Source organism: Pongo abelii, chromosome 1, assembly GCF_028885655.2.
Source record: "Pongo abelii isolate AG06213 chromosome 1, NHGRI_mPonAbe1-v2.0_pri, whole genome shotgun sequence".
In the NCBI taxonomy this organism is placed as follows: domain Eukaryota; kingdom Metazoa; phylum Chordata; class Mammalia; order Primates; family Hominidae; genus Pongo; species Pongo abelii.
Window position 1 is genome coordinate 56,470,722 of NC_071985.2, and position 15,963 is coordinate 56,486,684.

The window sequence follows — 15,963 nt, forward strand, 5'->3', positions numbered from 1 at the left end:
CAAGCAATTCTCCTGCCTCAGCCTCCAAAGTTGCTGGGATTACAGGTGCCCACCACCACGCCCAGCTAATTTTTTTGTATTTTTAGTAGAGACGGGGTTTCACCATGTTGGTCAGGCTGGTCTCGAACTGCTGACCTCGTGATCCACCCACCTCAGCCTCCCAAAGTGCTGGGATTACAGACGTGAGCCACCGCGCCCGGTCTGAAATAATTTTTTAAACACTAATTAGTTTTAAACTAAAGATGTTTGTTTTTAAATAAACCTGCTCTGCAAGTACAGATCATGGAGTGTATAGGTCTTTCCTTTGTATACCAAATAGAACTCAAGCTCACTCAGACCCTAAGTTGGGGGGGGGGGTGGGGTGTGTATGTGTGTGTAACAACACACAATTTATATTCATTCAACTAGCACTTAGCATTTTCCACACTAATACTTAATTTCTCAAATTCTATTAGAGGAAAACTTCATGATAAAGAGGAATTTTATTAGAAATCAAAAGGTCATTTGAAATGAAAAAGTTGTTGTGGCTAGTAGGCTTCTTTACTCTGCGACTTAGCCTATCCAGGAGCGTCACAAAACTTTTTTTTTTTTTTTAAGATTTTATGCTTCAGCAAAATTACAAAAATACCATCAAACTTCAGAGTAGCCTTGAAAATTTTAAAGTATGAAAATTAAATCAGTGCATGCTGATAACCTGCTATTATTATCAACTAGTGGCATTTACCAACTTACTTATGTGGATCCATTCTCAAGACAGATATTCTTAAAAATAACTTAGCAATCTGGATAGCTATTACCACCTGTAAAATTTGCTAGTGTTCACAAAGTATTTTAAAAGTCTTATTTTCTAAATATATACAGAATCCTAACAGTCCAATAACATATTTTATTAACTATGATCTAGTCTCTCCAATAAAATGGAGGGAATACAATCAATATAATGAGAGTATCATTCTGCTTCTAAAGATTAAAAGAGATGAAAGGGTGAAAGGACCAAAAAGCACAGGAGAACTTGCACTAATTAGAGTTCTCTGAAAAACTTCAATTTCACATATTGGATTCATCACATAATACTAATTTTATTGTCTAGAAAGTTTTTAGTTCATGGTGATAATGATGATACTGAACTTTGCTTCTGAGCTGATTGTTCTCACATCCATTTTACATTTGGTTAAAAAGTTAAGATTTCTATATCATTTAAAAATTTCCCCCAGATAATCATTTGCTTCCTATGGCATTTGGTTTATTTCTTAATTAAGCTCACTTAGAAAATGCCAGACAGTACTAATACTTTGAATAATGAAACACATTATTTAGAAAATTTAGTATGTGTGCATTGTTTGAAATTGCATTCTAATAAAAAGCCACAACAAAAATGTTTTAATAGTATGTGCAATATATTGTGCTATAAGTTTTATAATATACATAGTTGTACAAAACATAGTCCCTGCCCTCTTGAACTTATGTTCCACACACACAGAACAAAGGGATTCTACTGCCAAGAGAAATGCTCTGTTTTATCTCAGTCTATAACTACATGGGATTTAAAATGTTTAAGTTGTTAAATATAAGACTGCATCTCCCTCTTTTCTGGCTTCTGAAATTTTAACATGGTGTTAAAGTTTAAATTTACTTGTACAAAATTACTTATAAACTTATAAACAAAATTACTTATAATCATATGACTAGAATGTAAAATACATACAAATGAGTGATCTATTACAATACCAAACTAATAAAAAGTCTATTATACACCTATTTCAACTTTTGCAGGTCTACACATTGGTTGATATGTTTTATAAAAGTTCAGAAACATTAACATGGTTTTTACAATTAACCACCGTCCTAGAATTTTTAGATGCTGTAGCATGTTAATTTCTGATTATATCTACATATTTTCTTAGAATTACAGTCATCTCTATTAGCAATAAAAAAAAGCTTTATTTCAAAATGCTTTTCATTAAGGATCTCATTTGAAAACATAAGGATAGATCTTATGACCTCTTCCCTAAAGTTAAGTCTACTAAAAAGATTAGTATTCCACAGAGTCAATATAATTTTACCTGTTCACCCTACTGCAGTTCATCAAATCTAAGACACCAATGATTGTGAGCTACACCATTATATTGTACCACTATGAAAGGAAAAAACTACTGCCAATTAAACTATGATATTCTACATAAATCACAGTCATCAACCCTCCAGAAAACTGGTTATTTCTTCTGGCTTGGGCTGCACTGCTGGGTGTGTGATAGGCAATTGTTTCATATGTATCTCAGGCAAAATAGGTTCATCTACTATTGCTATCTTCCATTTTTAGGTTCCATAAAGCACCTGGTTGTTGCTTTGCAAAAAAAAAAAAAAAAAAAAAATACGGGATTAGGGCGAGGTGCAGTGGCTCATGCCTGTAATCCCAGCACTTTCGGGGGCCAAGGTGGGTGGATCATTTGAGGTCAGGGGTTCGAGACCAGTCTGGCCAATATGGTGAAATCCCGTCTCTACTAAATATACAAAATTTGGCTAGGTGTGGTGGCGTGCGCTTGTAATCCCAGCTACTCTGGAGGCCGAGGCAGGAAAAATACTTGATCTCAGAAGGCAGAGGTTGCAGCAAGCCAAGATCACGCCACTGCCCTCCAGCCTGGGTGATGGAGTGAGACTCTGCCTCAGGAGAAAAAAAAAAAAAAAAAAAGAATGGGAATGTCATTCCTCTAATGCGGAAGAATTCAAACATCAAATCTGCACTCCACTGCTTCATTTCAGTGTATTTTTGAATATACAACATTTTTATTGACATGAAATTTACATACAGTGAAATGCGCAAATAGATGAGTTTTGATGAACGTATACTAAGTATAAGCACCATTCCAATCAAGATAAAGAACATCTGTATCAACCAGAAAGTTTCCTTATACATCTTTCAGTCAAATGCCATTCCCTTCCCAACAGGCAACCACTCTACTGCTTTCCATTAGTTTTTCCTGTTTTGGGAATTTATATACACACACTCATATACCAGATGTATTATTTTGTACCTGGCTTCTTTCATTCAATGTAATGTTTCTGATAATCACACCTGCTGTGGGATTTATCAGTAGTTCACTCTTTTTTATTGCTAAGTAGAATTCTATTGTAAGAAAATACCATTCTCCTGCTAGTGGACATTTCGGTGTGTCTTAGTACGTTCAGGATACAATAATAGAAATAGCACAGACTGGGGTGGCTTGTAAACAACAGGAATTTCTTTATCACTGTTCTGGAGGCTACGAAGTGAAGACCAAGATATTGGCAAGTCTAGTGTCTAGTGAGGTCCCACTTCCTGGTTTGTAAACCATATTATTGCTGCGTCCTCATATCACAGAAGGAGCAAGGAAGCTCTCTGGGATCACTTTCATAAGGGTGCTTATCCTATTTGTTAGGGCAGAGCCCTTATGACCTAATTACTTCACAAATACCCTGGGGCATTAGTGACTAAGTTTCAACATATAAATTTTGTGGGATACAAATGTTCAGTATACAGCAGGGTAGTTTCAAGGTCTAGGTTATTACAAGTAAAGCTAACATAAATATTCCTGTATAAGTGTTTTTGTGAACACATGCTTTCATTTCTCTTATGTAAATACCTTTGAGTGAATCATGGGGTATGTGTAACTTTATAAGAAACTGCCAGGAAGTTTTCCAAAGCAGTTGAACCATTTTATACTTCCACTAAAAATGTATGAGACTTCTAGTCTTTCGAATTTTAGTCTTTCTAATGGGTATGTGAAATAGTATCTCAACATCATTTTAATTTTTACTTCCTCAACAACTGAGAATTTTTTTCATGTGCTGATCGGCCATTTGTATACCTTCTTTTGTGGAGTGTCAACATCTCTTGCTTATTTTTAATAGGATTTTTAAAAATACTGACACGCAGGATTCTAGATACAAATTTTTTGTTAGAAATGTGCAATGAAAAGATTTTATCCCAGCATGTGGCTGGCCTTTTTATTTTCTTAATGGTGTCTTTTGATGAACAGAAGTTTTAAAATTTTTTTATGGTTCACCCTTCAAAAAAAAAAACTGTTTATTTCAAAGTCACAAAAGCATTCTATTATGCTTTATTCTAGAAGCCTTACAGTTTCAGCTTTTAAGTTTGTGTGTATAATCTACCTTAAAAAATGTTTGTGTATGGTGTTAGGTAATGGCTGACAGTCATTCCTCTCCACCCATATATTTATCCAATTGTTCCAGTACCACTTATTGCTAAGGCATTCGTTTCTTAATTGAATTGCATTGATGTCTTTGTTGAAAATAGTATAGCCCCATTTAAGCAATCTCCATTATTTTCATTCATCTATCTATCTTTACATCGTTAGTACAATGTGTGGATTATTGCAGCTTGATAGTAAGTCTTGAAATCAGGTAGTGTGAGTCCTCTCTCTTTGTTCCTCCATAATAACTGTTTCAATGCTAAATTGCACCATATCTTTTTTCAAGATATTTTGCACTACATTTAAATTCAACATATATAGTACCATCTACGCACATTATCTCACAGAACTGATGAAACTATGAATTGCCATCACTATTTTGTGCATGTGCCAGTAATAAAAACTATGTCAGGACTGCCACCTAGCCACAGCAATTCTAGGATACCATCAATTATATGACATATTACAATTTCAGAGATATTAAATCATGAAAAATAACTGTATATTGGAATTAGTAAAGTATATAATACTCTAGAGCTAATTGAACTTAACAAACAATGTGACCAAAGTGCTATATATTACAGCACTATCAATTCAGCTACCCTAGGTCAACTGTCAAATATATCCTGTTCCACTACAACTCCACTCTCAGCTTAGAAGCATCAGCTAATGGCAGCAATGACCAGATGGAATACAACTTAGGATGTTAAAGAGGGCAAAATTTAAGTCTATCAAGTACTACCCAGACTTAAGCCTTAAATAACAAACAACAGTACTTTATTTCTATGCCTCCTCTTGCACAAGAAATTTGAACAAATCACCTCTGGCCTATCAATATATAATAATACAGTTGTCCATAAGGTAGCATCCAAAAGGTAAAAATGCATCTGAAATTCAAATATGACGAATGTTATAAATTTTTGCTTCCTAGCCTATAGAACTTTAAATATATCTCTATGGATATATTTAGGCATTTATTTAATTCTAAAGTTAAGCCATATGTATTTCACTATGAATTTACCTTCTTTATTCAAAGTAGAATTCAATTTTCTACAATTTTACAGTGGGCTTTTTAAATTATTATTATGATAATCTACAAAGTCTGTTATCTCCCTGACAGACTTCAGGTTTCTATTCTTCTAACTTTTCTTTCTTTTTTTTTGAAACGAGGTTTTGCTGTAGTGCCTAGGCTGGTTTCAAACTTCCAACTCCTGGGCTCAAGCAATCTTCCCACCTCAGCCTCCCAAAGTGCTGAGATTACAGGCATGAGGCACCACGCCAGACCTGGACAACAGTTTTCTTGAAGGCAAAGCCAATCACTCAGATATATGGCACACCAACCAGTGTGCTGCTTTACAGGTAGCATTCTCATCAGAGCACAACTAAATGAAATTGAAACAAAAATAAAAAAATAGAAAAGATAAATGAAACAAAAAAAGCTGGTTCTTTGAAAAGATAAACAAAACGGGAGCTATTACACCTGACACCACCGAAATACAAAATATCATTCAAGGCTACTATGAACACCTTTACATGCAAAAACTAGAAAACCTAGAAGATACGGATAAATTCCTGGGAAGATTCAAACCTCCTAGCTTAAATCAGGAAGAAATGGATACCCTAAACAGACCAATAATAAGCAGCAAGATTAAAATGATAATTTAAAAATTACCAACAAAAAAAAGTTCAGAACCAGAAGGATTCACAGCTGAATTGTATCAGACGTTGAAAGAAGAATTGGTACCAATCCTTTTGACACTATTCCACAAGATAAACAGAATCCTCCCTAAATCATTCTATGAAGCCCGTAATACTCTAAAACCAAAACCAGGGAAGGATATAACCAAAAAAGAAAACTACAGACCAATATCCCTGATGAACACAGATGCAAAGATTCTTAACAAAATACATCTAACCAAATCCAACAACATATCATAAAGATAATCCACCATGATCAAGTGGGTTTCATACCAAGGATGCAGGGATGGTTTAACATACACAAGTCAATAAATGTGATACACTACATAAACAGAATTAAAAACAAAAATCACATGGTCATCTCAATAGATGAAGAAAAAGCATCTGACAACATCTAGCATCCCTTTATGATTCAAACTCTCAGCAAAATTGGCAGACAAGAGACATACCTCAATGCAATAAAAGCCATCTATGACAAACCCACAGCTAACGTAGTTCTGAATGGGGAAATGTTTAAAGCGTTCTGTCTGAAAACTGGAACAAGACAAAGATATCCACTCTCTTCATTTCATTCTCTTCTCTTCACTATAAGGACATAGTCACCAAAACAGCATGGCACTGGTATAAAATAGGCACAAGGACCAACGGAACCGAATAGAGAATCCAGAAATAAACCCAAATACTTACAGCCAACTGATCTTCGACAAAACAAACAAAAACATAAAGTGGGGAAAGGACACCCTATTCAACATATGGTGCTGGGATAATTGGCAAGTCACATGTAGGAGAATGAAACTGGATCATCTCTCACCTTACACAAAAACCAACTCAAGATGGGTCAAGGACTTAAGTCCTGAAACACATCAAGGACTAAGACCTGAAACTAGAAAAATTCTAGAAGATAAAACAGGAAAAACCCTTCTAGACATTGGCTTAGGCAAGGATTTCATGACCAAGAACCCAAAAGCAGATGCAATAAAAACAAAGATAAATGGCTGAGACCTAATTAAACTAAAGAGCTTTTGCACGGCAAAAGAACAGTCAGCAGAGTAAACAGTCAACTCACAGAGTGGGAGAAAAATCTTCCTAATCTATACCTCTGACAAAGGACTAATATCCAGAATCTACATCAAACTCAAATTAGCAAGAAAAAAACAATCCCATGAAAAAGTGGGCTAAGGACAGGAATAGACAATTCTCAAAGGAAGATAAACAAATGGCCAAGAAACATGAAAAAAATGCTCAACATCACTAATGATCAGGGAAATGCAAATCAAAACCAAAATGCAATACCGCCTTACTTCTGCAAGAATGGCCCTAGTCAAAAAATCAAAAAACAATAGATGTTGGCATTGACGAAGTGAAAAGGGAATACTTCTACATTGCTAGTGGAAATGTAAACTAGTACAACCACTACGGAAAACAGTGTGGAGATTCCTTAAAAAACTAAAAGTAGAACTGCCATTTGATTCAGCAATCCCACTACTGAGTATCTACCCAGAAGAAAAGAAGTCATTATACAAAAAAGATACTTGCACAGGCATGTTTACAGCAGCACAATTCGCAATTACAAAAATGTGGAACCAACCTAAATGCCCATTAATCAACTAGTGGATAAAGAAACCGTAGTGTACATATATATACCATGGAATACTACTCAGCCATAAAAGGGAAGGCATTAATGGCATTTGCTGCAATCTGGTTGGAATTGGAGACTATTATCCTAAGTGAAGTAACTCAGGAATGGAAAACCAAACATCGAATGATCTCATTTGTAAGTGGGAGCTAAGCTATGAGGATGCAAAAGCATGAGAATGACGAAATTGACTTTGGGGATGCAGGGAGAAAGTGTGGGAGCGGGGTGAGGGATAAAAGACTACAAATCAGGTTCAGCATATACGGTTCAGGTGATGGGCACACCAAAATCTCACAAACTACTTAGTCATGTAACCAAATACCACCTGTTCCCCAAAAACCTGTGGAAATAAATTTTTTTTTAAAGACAAAAGGTAAGAAGATAAATTTAGGCAACATAATAAATCTTTAAACCAATAGAAAAAAAAAGAAAACACATTCAGCATCCTCAAACATTGGTTGAACTAAAAAATTGGTCTGAAATAATTATTTTGATAAAACCATGTAAGATTTCTAAGTGCTCTGAGACCACCATTCGGAAATCATGGCACTTGTACTCATATATGTACATATATGAATGCATATTTCGTATATGCGTATGGGTGAATGCATATTTCGTATATGCGTATGGGTGAATGCATATTTCGTATATGCGTATGGGTGAATGCATATTTCGTATATGTGTATGGGTGAATGCATATTTCGTATATGTGTATATGTGAAAGCATATTTCATATATATATACATGGAACAATGGCAATGAGTAAACACTAACAAATTATGACCCTTAGAAACTATGACTTTATTCTGTTTCTGGTATAATATGACAGATCCCCTAAGTAACTGCAACAATAATTCCCAAAAAAAACCGAGTAAACAGTAAATCTCATGAAGTGAGTAGTCTGGTAGTTATCAGAGACCAGGAAGGGTGGGGGAGTGGAGAGTGGAGGAGATAGAGGTTGATTAATGGGTACAGAAATACAGGTAGAAGAAATAAGGCCTAGTTTTCAATAAATCAGCAGAGTGACTACAGTAAACAATAATTTACAGTATATTTCAAAATAGCTATTAAAGAATAATTAGAATATTTCCAACATAAAGATAAATGTTTAAGGTAATATATATCTTAATTACCCTGATTTGTTACATGTTATAAAAATGTGTCAAAATATTACATGTACCTCAAAATATGTGGGTCTATTACGTATCAATACAAAAAAAAAGGAAAAAAGAAAAAAAATCTTAAAAGCCTATCTGAGCTAGTGCAAGGTATAAAAAATACTTAGACCAAAGACCAAGTGAAAAGAGAGGAACCCAAAGAAGTAAGAATAATACTGCAGACTGCTATCCATTGGATTTGCAAACCAATTAAAGTTAAGCCTGGTTTTTCACTATATTTCACTGGGCTCCTGAAATAGAAAATAAGTCCAAATTCTACTCAAGGTAGAAAATCTAATAAGAGTTCCTTCCCTTATAAAGCTGAGACTCAGGGGTTAAGTTCAACATAATGGTAAACTAGAAATAAACTCACTGTTCACCCTCTTCCCCAACAACCCCTAACCCTAACCCTTATTTTGACAATTGCAAGGAAAATCAAATATCTCAAATGGTAAAAGTGACCTCATTTGAATTTGCAGCAAGAACAACAGTATCTAGATATTTAAAACCTCCAATAGAGAATTTAATTTAAAGTTATGCTAGATTGGTAATGCTCCCAGGTGCTTAACAGACACAGATGCACATCTTCTCTGGAGTTCTCTCATATTCACTTGGAGATCAAAGAATTTCTACAGAAAATAATTCCAAGGAAAATGAACAGTAAATTAGTAAATTAACAAAATAAAAAAACAATAAAATGAACAGTAAAAAACTAAACACACAAGGAAACAAGTTATCATGTATGAAACAACATTCAAAGGAAGATGACTACGGACTCCAAATGCTACAATTACCAAAAACCAAGGCTTAGAAAATAAAACAAGCTTGCAAATATATACAGTAAAAAAGAATTACAAAGACAGATAATGGTTTGAAAAATAAACAGAACCACAAAAACTGAAATATAAAATATCTGAAGTTTAAGGTGCGATGGATAGGCTTAAGATCAGATTAAGGTGTGGCCAAAGAAATGGACAACTATAAATTAAAAGTAACGAAATAATGAAAAATGCAGGCAACAGAGAAAATGAGACAGAAAATGGAATCATTTAAGAAACATGGAAGATAGAATGAGAAGGTCTAAAGTATGTCTCATTTAAGTTCCAAAAAGAGGCGAGAAAAAAGGGGGGATGGGGAACAGAACATACGCAAAACAAAGAAAAAGAAAAAAAAAAGAAAGCGTATTTCACGGATTTATCAAAACGACCAAGACTTTGAGAACTGATGAAAAACACCAATACGCAGATTTAATTCTGACAAATTCCAAGTGGGGTATATAAAAAAGAAATCCGCATCTAGCTACAGCAGATAAATTTAAAATGATCTTTAAAATAACCACATGGAACAGATTTCCCTCATAGAACTGATTATCACACTAACAACTAACTTCTCATCATCAAAACAAAGGAAGCTAGAAGATAGTGGAGTAGTATTTTCAATGTGATGGGAAAAAAATAAACTCCCATATTATTTTCCAAAGTGGCTAGATCATTTTGCATTGCCTGGGACTGTTGGGAACAAATACTATTCTCAGTCCAGTCTACGCTCTGGTAATTTTTCTGTCTGTTTCTTTCCCGGTGACTTTTTCCCAGGCCTCATGTAGTTTTCTCACATGCATGTGCTGAATAGTATTTGGCGAATGTAAGGAGAATCCTCCACATAGCGTTTGAGCACCTTCTGCGCACAATCTCTCCTCTTTGGAACTCGGCCCCATGTGGCTGCCAACATGGCCAAAATCAGGAAGTTACACCCAATCGTTTATTTTAAATAACCTTACAGTTCCAATAAACAACTTTCAAGATCATGTTTATAGATGTAAAGGTATTTTTAAAAATACTTCCAAAATACAATCTTAATTTTGTTTGTTAGCATGTTAAAGGGTTTTATTTTTTGTTTGTTTGTTTCTTATTGAAGGGATATACAAAACTAAAGAATCCTCAATTTTACATAAAACCAAATAGAATCTATGCCAACTTGAGCTATGAGTTACAGCCAGTACCATAATTGTGTGGAGGAGGTTTCAATTATGCATTAATTACATAGCAAAGCCTCCAGCTGACTCAAACTGTAGGGGAGATGTCAGTTGCAATGAGGTGTTAAACAATGAAGGGAGTGTTTTAAACTTGGAAGAAACATTAGGCATGGTCTATCCTAAGAATGTGGTCTGTTTAATTGTCTGGTTTCTCTGTAGTAAACAAGACTAAAGAGAATGACACTAAAATTTACTTTGTGATTTCTTTCATTATTCACTATTTTCTGCTATAAAACAGTGTTTAAGTATTAGATTTGTAATACATTCAGATAAACACTGCAAAGGTTCTTGAGGAGAATGAAAAGACAATTTCTTTTTTTTAACATTCCACAAACTTACTGTAAATTTTGTATAACCAGTCAAATATATTTATTTTTTAAAAAGTTGTCAATTACTAAAATTTGTGAGATTGGATAATACCAAATTCACAAATCATAAAATTGGTTAAAAAAATACAGTAAATGCAAAAAACAAAACAAAAAAACAACACAATACCAAGTGTAATGAAGCATCATGGGAACTAAAATTGAGTCCCAGGCGTGGATATGACTACTATGTATCAAAAAAGGTATTTCAATTTGGAGATAAATGCAATAAATTAATTCACAGGTTGCACAAACACACATACACAAAACCAAACTTTAAATTTCAGGTATACAAGTCCCCCATCCTCCAATCTTCTCTTCTCAATGTGCTCCCTCATCCTTTTCTTTTTCTTTATTTACTTAGTACTCATTATTTGGCTAACACTGTTTTAAACAACGTAGCTACAAATAATAAAATAACAAGCCCTTGTCTCTAAGAAATCATAATTTAGTTGGAAAGACTAGAGATAGACTGCAAGACACAGAAACTATCACCAAAAAACACATATATTTCAGATTATAAATCATGAAAAGCCATGTATATTGACTAAAAGGTGGAAAGCTCATACAAAAACTAAACAATTTTTAGAAGCAGTTAATGTGATCCATTTCTGTGAGTCTGACAGTTTCTGTTATATTATCAAATCTATTTCAAGGACCAAAAGTATATCGTGTTCACACAATTGTAAATTACTTGAGGAATCTCATCAGATGACATATGCAATCAAAAAACTCACATCTGCCAGAATACTAAAACTTTACTATAAAAGCCATACTATTAATGAAAAAACAGCTCAATGAATATTTTGTCATTCAAAAGTACTAAAAATTTTTTTAAAAAAGAATTCAGGTATGAATATACTTGTATGTGCCAGAATACCTAGATTTTGTAAAGAAAGCTACTTAAGTTGGAGGCACTTAAAATTCAATTCTACATTTAGTGAAACCTGAAATCCACATATATTGCAAATTGGCTTCTCACTTTGAATCAATTAAAAGCAATATGGTTTTTTTGGATGTGAAGCGGCTTTTCTTTAAAAGTTATCATTAGGCCAGGCACAGTGGCTCATGCCTGTAATCTCAGCACTTTGGGAGGCCGAGGCAGGCGGAGTTTGAGACCAGCCTGACCAACATGGTGAAATCCCGTCTCTACTAAAAATACAAAAATTAGCCAGGCGTTGTGCCGCACGCCTGTAATCCCAGCTACTCAGGAGGCTGAAGAAGGAGAATCGCTTGAATCCGGGAGGTGGAGGTTACAGCGAGCCGAGATCGCACCACTGCACTCCAGCTTGGGTGACAACACAGCGAGACTCGTCTCAAAAAAAAAAAAAAAAAAAAAGTTATCATTGTTATTTTACTGAGAAAGAAGCCAGAGCATTCACATTCCCCTTTTGGGTATTATGTTGCTGAATAAAACTGTTTTCCCAGTGATCAGTAAAATTTTTAACAGGAAATTTTCAACATTAGAGCATTCAGATTACAAAATATAATTATTCTAACACTGACTTAGGCCTTGACTCTTGTAGAAGACTTTGTTTTGTTCTGGATTATTATCACACTACTATCAAGACCAGAATAAAACCCAATTTCTTTATTTTGCTGTTCTTTCCTTTTATGGTCAAGAAGGTACATGTGCAGGTTTGTTACACAGGTATATCGCATGTCACTGGGGAATGGTGTACAAATTATTTCTTGACCCAAGGTAATATACACAGTACACAACAGGTAGTTTTTTGATCCTCTCCCTCTTCCCAGTTTTTTGATCCCACCCTCAAGTAGGCCCTGGTGTCTTTTGTTTCCCTCTTTGTGTACAACATGTACTCGATGTCTAGCTCCCACGTAGAACATGTGGTATTTCGATTTCTGTTTCTGTGTTAATTTGTTAGGATAATGGCTTCCAGCTGCATCCATGTTGCTGCAAAGGACATGGTTTTTTTCTTTTTTATGGCTGCAGAGTATTTCGTGGCATATACGTACCAGATTTCTTTATCCAATCCACCACTGACGGAAATTTTGGTTGATTCCATGTATTTAATATTGTAAAAAAGTGCCACAATGAACTCAAGAGTGCATGTGTCTTTTTGGTAGAAAGATTTATATTCCTCTAGGTATATATCCAGTAATCAGATTGCTGGGTCAAATGGTAGTTCTGTTTTAAGTTTTTTGAGAAATCTGCAAACTGCTTTCCACGGTGGCTGAACTAAATTACATTCCCACCAGGAGCACATAAGCATTCCCTTTTCTCCACAACCTCACCAAGATCTATTATTTTCTGATGTTTTCATAATAGCCATTTTGACTGGTGTGATGTGAGATGATATCTCATTGCGGTTTTGATTTGCATTTCTCTAATGATTAGTGATGTTAAACATTTCTTTCCTATGTTTGTTGGCCATGTGTATATCTTCTTTTGAGAAGTTTCTGTTCGTATCCTTTGCTCAGTTAATGGGACTGTTTGTTTTATGCTTAAGGTCCTTATAAATTCTGGGTATTAGATCTTTGTCAGATGCATACCTTGCAAATATTCTCTCCCATTCTGTATGTTGTCTGTTTACTCTGTTGACAATGTCTTTTGCTGGGCAGAAGCTTTTTGGTTTAGCTCCCATTTGTCTATTTTTGTTTTTGCTGCATTTGCTTTTGAAGACTTTGTCATAAAATGTTTACCAAGGCCTATGTCCAGAATGGCATGCCCTGTTTTTTTCCTAGGGTTTTTATAGTTTCAGGTCCTACATTTAAGACTTTTAATCTATCTTGAGTTGATTTTTGCATATGGTGAAAGGAAGGGGTTTGGTTTCAATCTTCTGCATTTGGCTAGCCAGTTATCCCAGCATCACTGAATAAGGAGCACTTTCCCCACTGCTTGTTCCTGTCGACTTTGTCAAAAAGCAGATGGTTGCTGGTGGGCAGCTTTATTTGTGGATTCTCTAACCTGTTCCATTGGTCTGTGTGCCTGTTTTTGTACCAGTACTACACTGTTTTGGTTACTCTAGTCTTGTTGTATAGTTTGAAATTGTGTAGTGTGATGCCTCCAACTTTGGTGTTTTTGCTTAGGATGCTTTGGCTATTCTGCCTCCTTTTTGGTTCCATATGGATTTTAGAATAGTTTGTTCGAATTTCTGAGAAAAATGAAATCTGGTAGTTTGCTAGGAATAGCAGTGAATCTGTAAGTTGTTTTGGGCAGTATGGCCACTTTAACAATATTGATTCTTCCTATCCATGCACATGAAATGTTTTTTGATTTGTTTGTGTCGTCTCTAATTTCTTTCACAGTGTTTTGTAATTCTCATTGTAGAGATCTTTCACCTCCCTGGTTTAGCTGTATTCCCAGGTGTTTTGTGTGTGCATGTGTGAGTGTGTGGCTATCGTGAATAGGACTGAATTCTTGAGTTGGTTCTCAGCTTGGACATTATTAGTGTATAGAAATTCTACTTATTTTTGTACAGTGATTTTGTATCTGAAATTTCACTACACTTGTTTATCAGTGCTAGGAATCTTTAGGTAGAGACTATGGGGTTTTCTAGGTATGGAATTATATCATCTACAAAGATAGAAGGCATCTCTATTTGGATGCCTTTTATTTCTTTCTTTCTCTTGCCTGAGTCCCCTGGCTAGTACTTCCAGTACTGATACAGGAGTACTGGGAAGGCAAGAGCATGGTCCCTTTAAATGATATGGAATGGGGGAAGGCAAGTGCTGGGTAGAGGGGAGCCTGGTCCCTGGCTAGGGCTCCATCCTCATGAACCTACGTGAGGACAGGCACTTCTGCTTTCAAGCCCAAATGTTCCATTTTCCAAGACCACCCTAGCCCGCCATGCCCCCATCCAGGGCCTATAAAAACCCAAGACTCTAGTGGGCACACACACAGGTGGCCAGACGTCAAGAGGAGCACATCAGCAGAAGAAGACACAAGCGGCTGGACGTGAGAAACACATTGGCGGAAGGAGACACAGCAAGCAAGCTCTTGGTGGTCAAGAGCACACCAACAGGCACCAGCAGGCTGACAGGCCATCAGAATGACGCAGAGTCTGGCCACAGCGGCCGGACTCCAGGGGAAAACCATCCCCTTTCTGGCTCCCCCATCTGCTGAGAGCTACTTCTACTCAATAAAACCTTGCACTCATTCTCCGAGCCTACATGTGATCCGATTCTTCCAGTACACCAAGACAAAAAACTCTGCGATACAGCAGAGTATCTTGTCCTTGTGATAAGGTAGAGGGTCTGAGCTGGTTAACACAAGCCACCTACAGGGTAAACCAAGAGCACCCTGTAACACACATCCACTGGGGCTTCATCTGTAAACATTCACCCCTAGACAATGCCATGGAGTCTGAGCCCCACAGCCTGCATGTCGGTGTGCTCCCCTAGAGGTTTCAGCAGCAGGGTACTGAAGAAGCAAGCCACACCCCCACTGCAAGCCCTGGGAGGGAGACAAAGGAACATTTCCTGTTTCAGTACTACGTTGAATAGGGGTGGTGAGAGTGGACATCCTTTGTTTGTTCTGGTTCTCAGGGGGAATGCTTCCAGCTTTTGCCTATTCAGTATGATGTTGGCTGTAGGACTGTCATAGACGGCTCTCATTAGTTTGAGGTATGTTCCTTTGATGGGTAGTTTGCTGAGGGTTAACATGAAGGGATTTTAGGATTTACTGAAAACCTTTTCTGCATCTACTGAGATGATCATGTAATTTTTTTAGTTCCGTTTATGTGACAAATCATATTTACTGATTTGCATTTGTTGAACGAACCTTGCATCCCAGGGATAAAGCCTATTTGATCAGGGTGTTTTAGTTCTTTGATGTGCTGCTGGATTCGATTTTCTAGTACTTTGTTGATTTTTGCATCTATGCTCATCAGGGATACTGGCCAGCAGGTTTTTTTTTTTTTTT

General features: G+C 36.0%; 1 protein-coding gene across 3 annotated transcripts in view; it reads right to left on the reverse strand.

Moving 5' to 3' along the window:
- The window catches only part of CDC73 (cell division cycle 73), a 137,458-nt gene that overhangs the window by 20,966 nt on the left and 100,529 nt on the right, over nt 1–15,963 (reverse strand). The gene's annotated exons all lie outside the window — the stretch shown is intronic.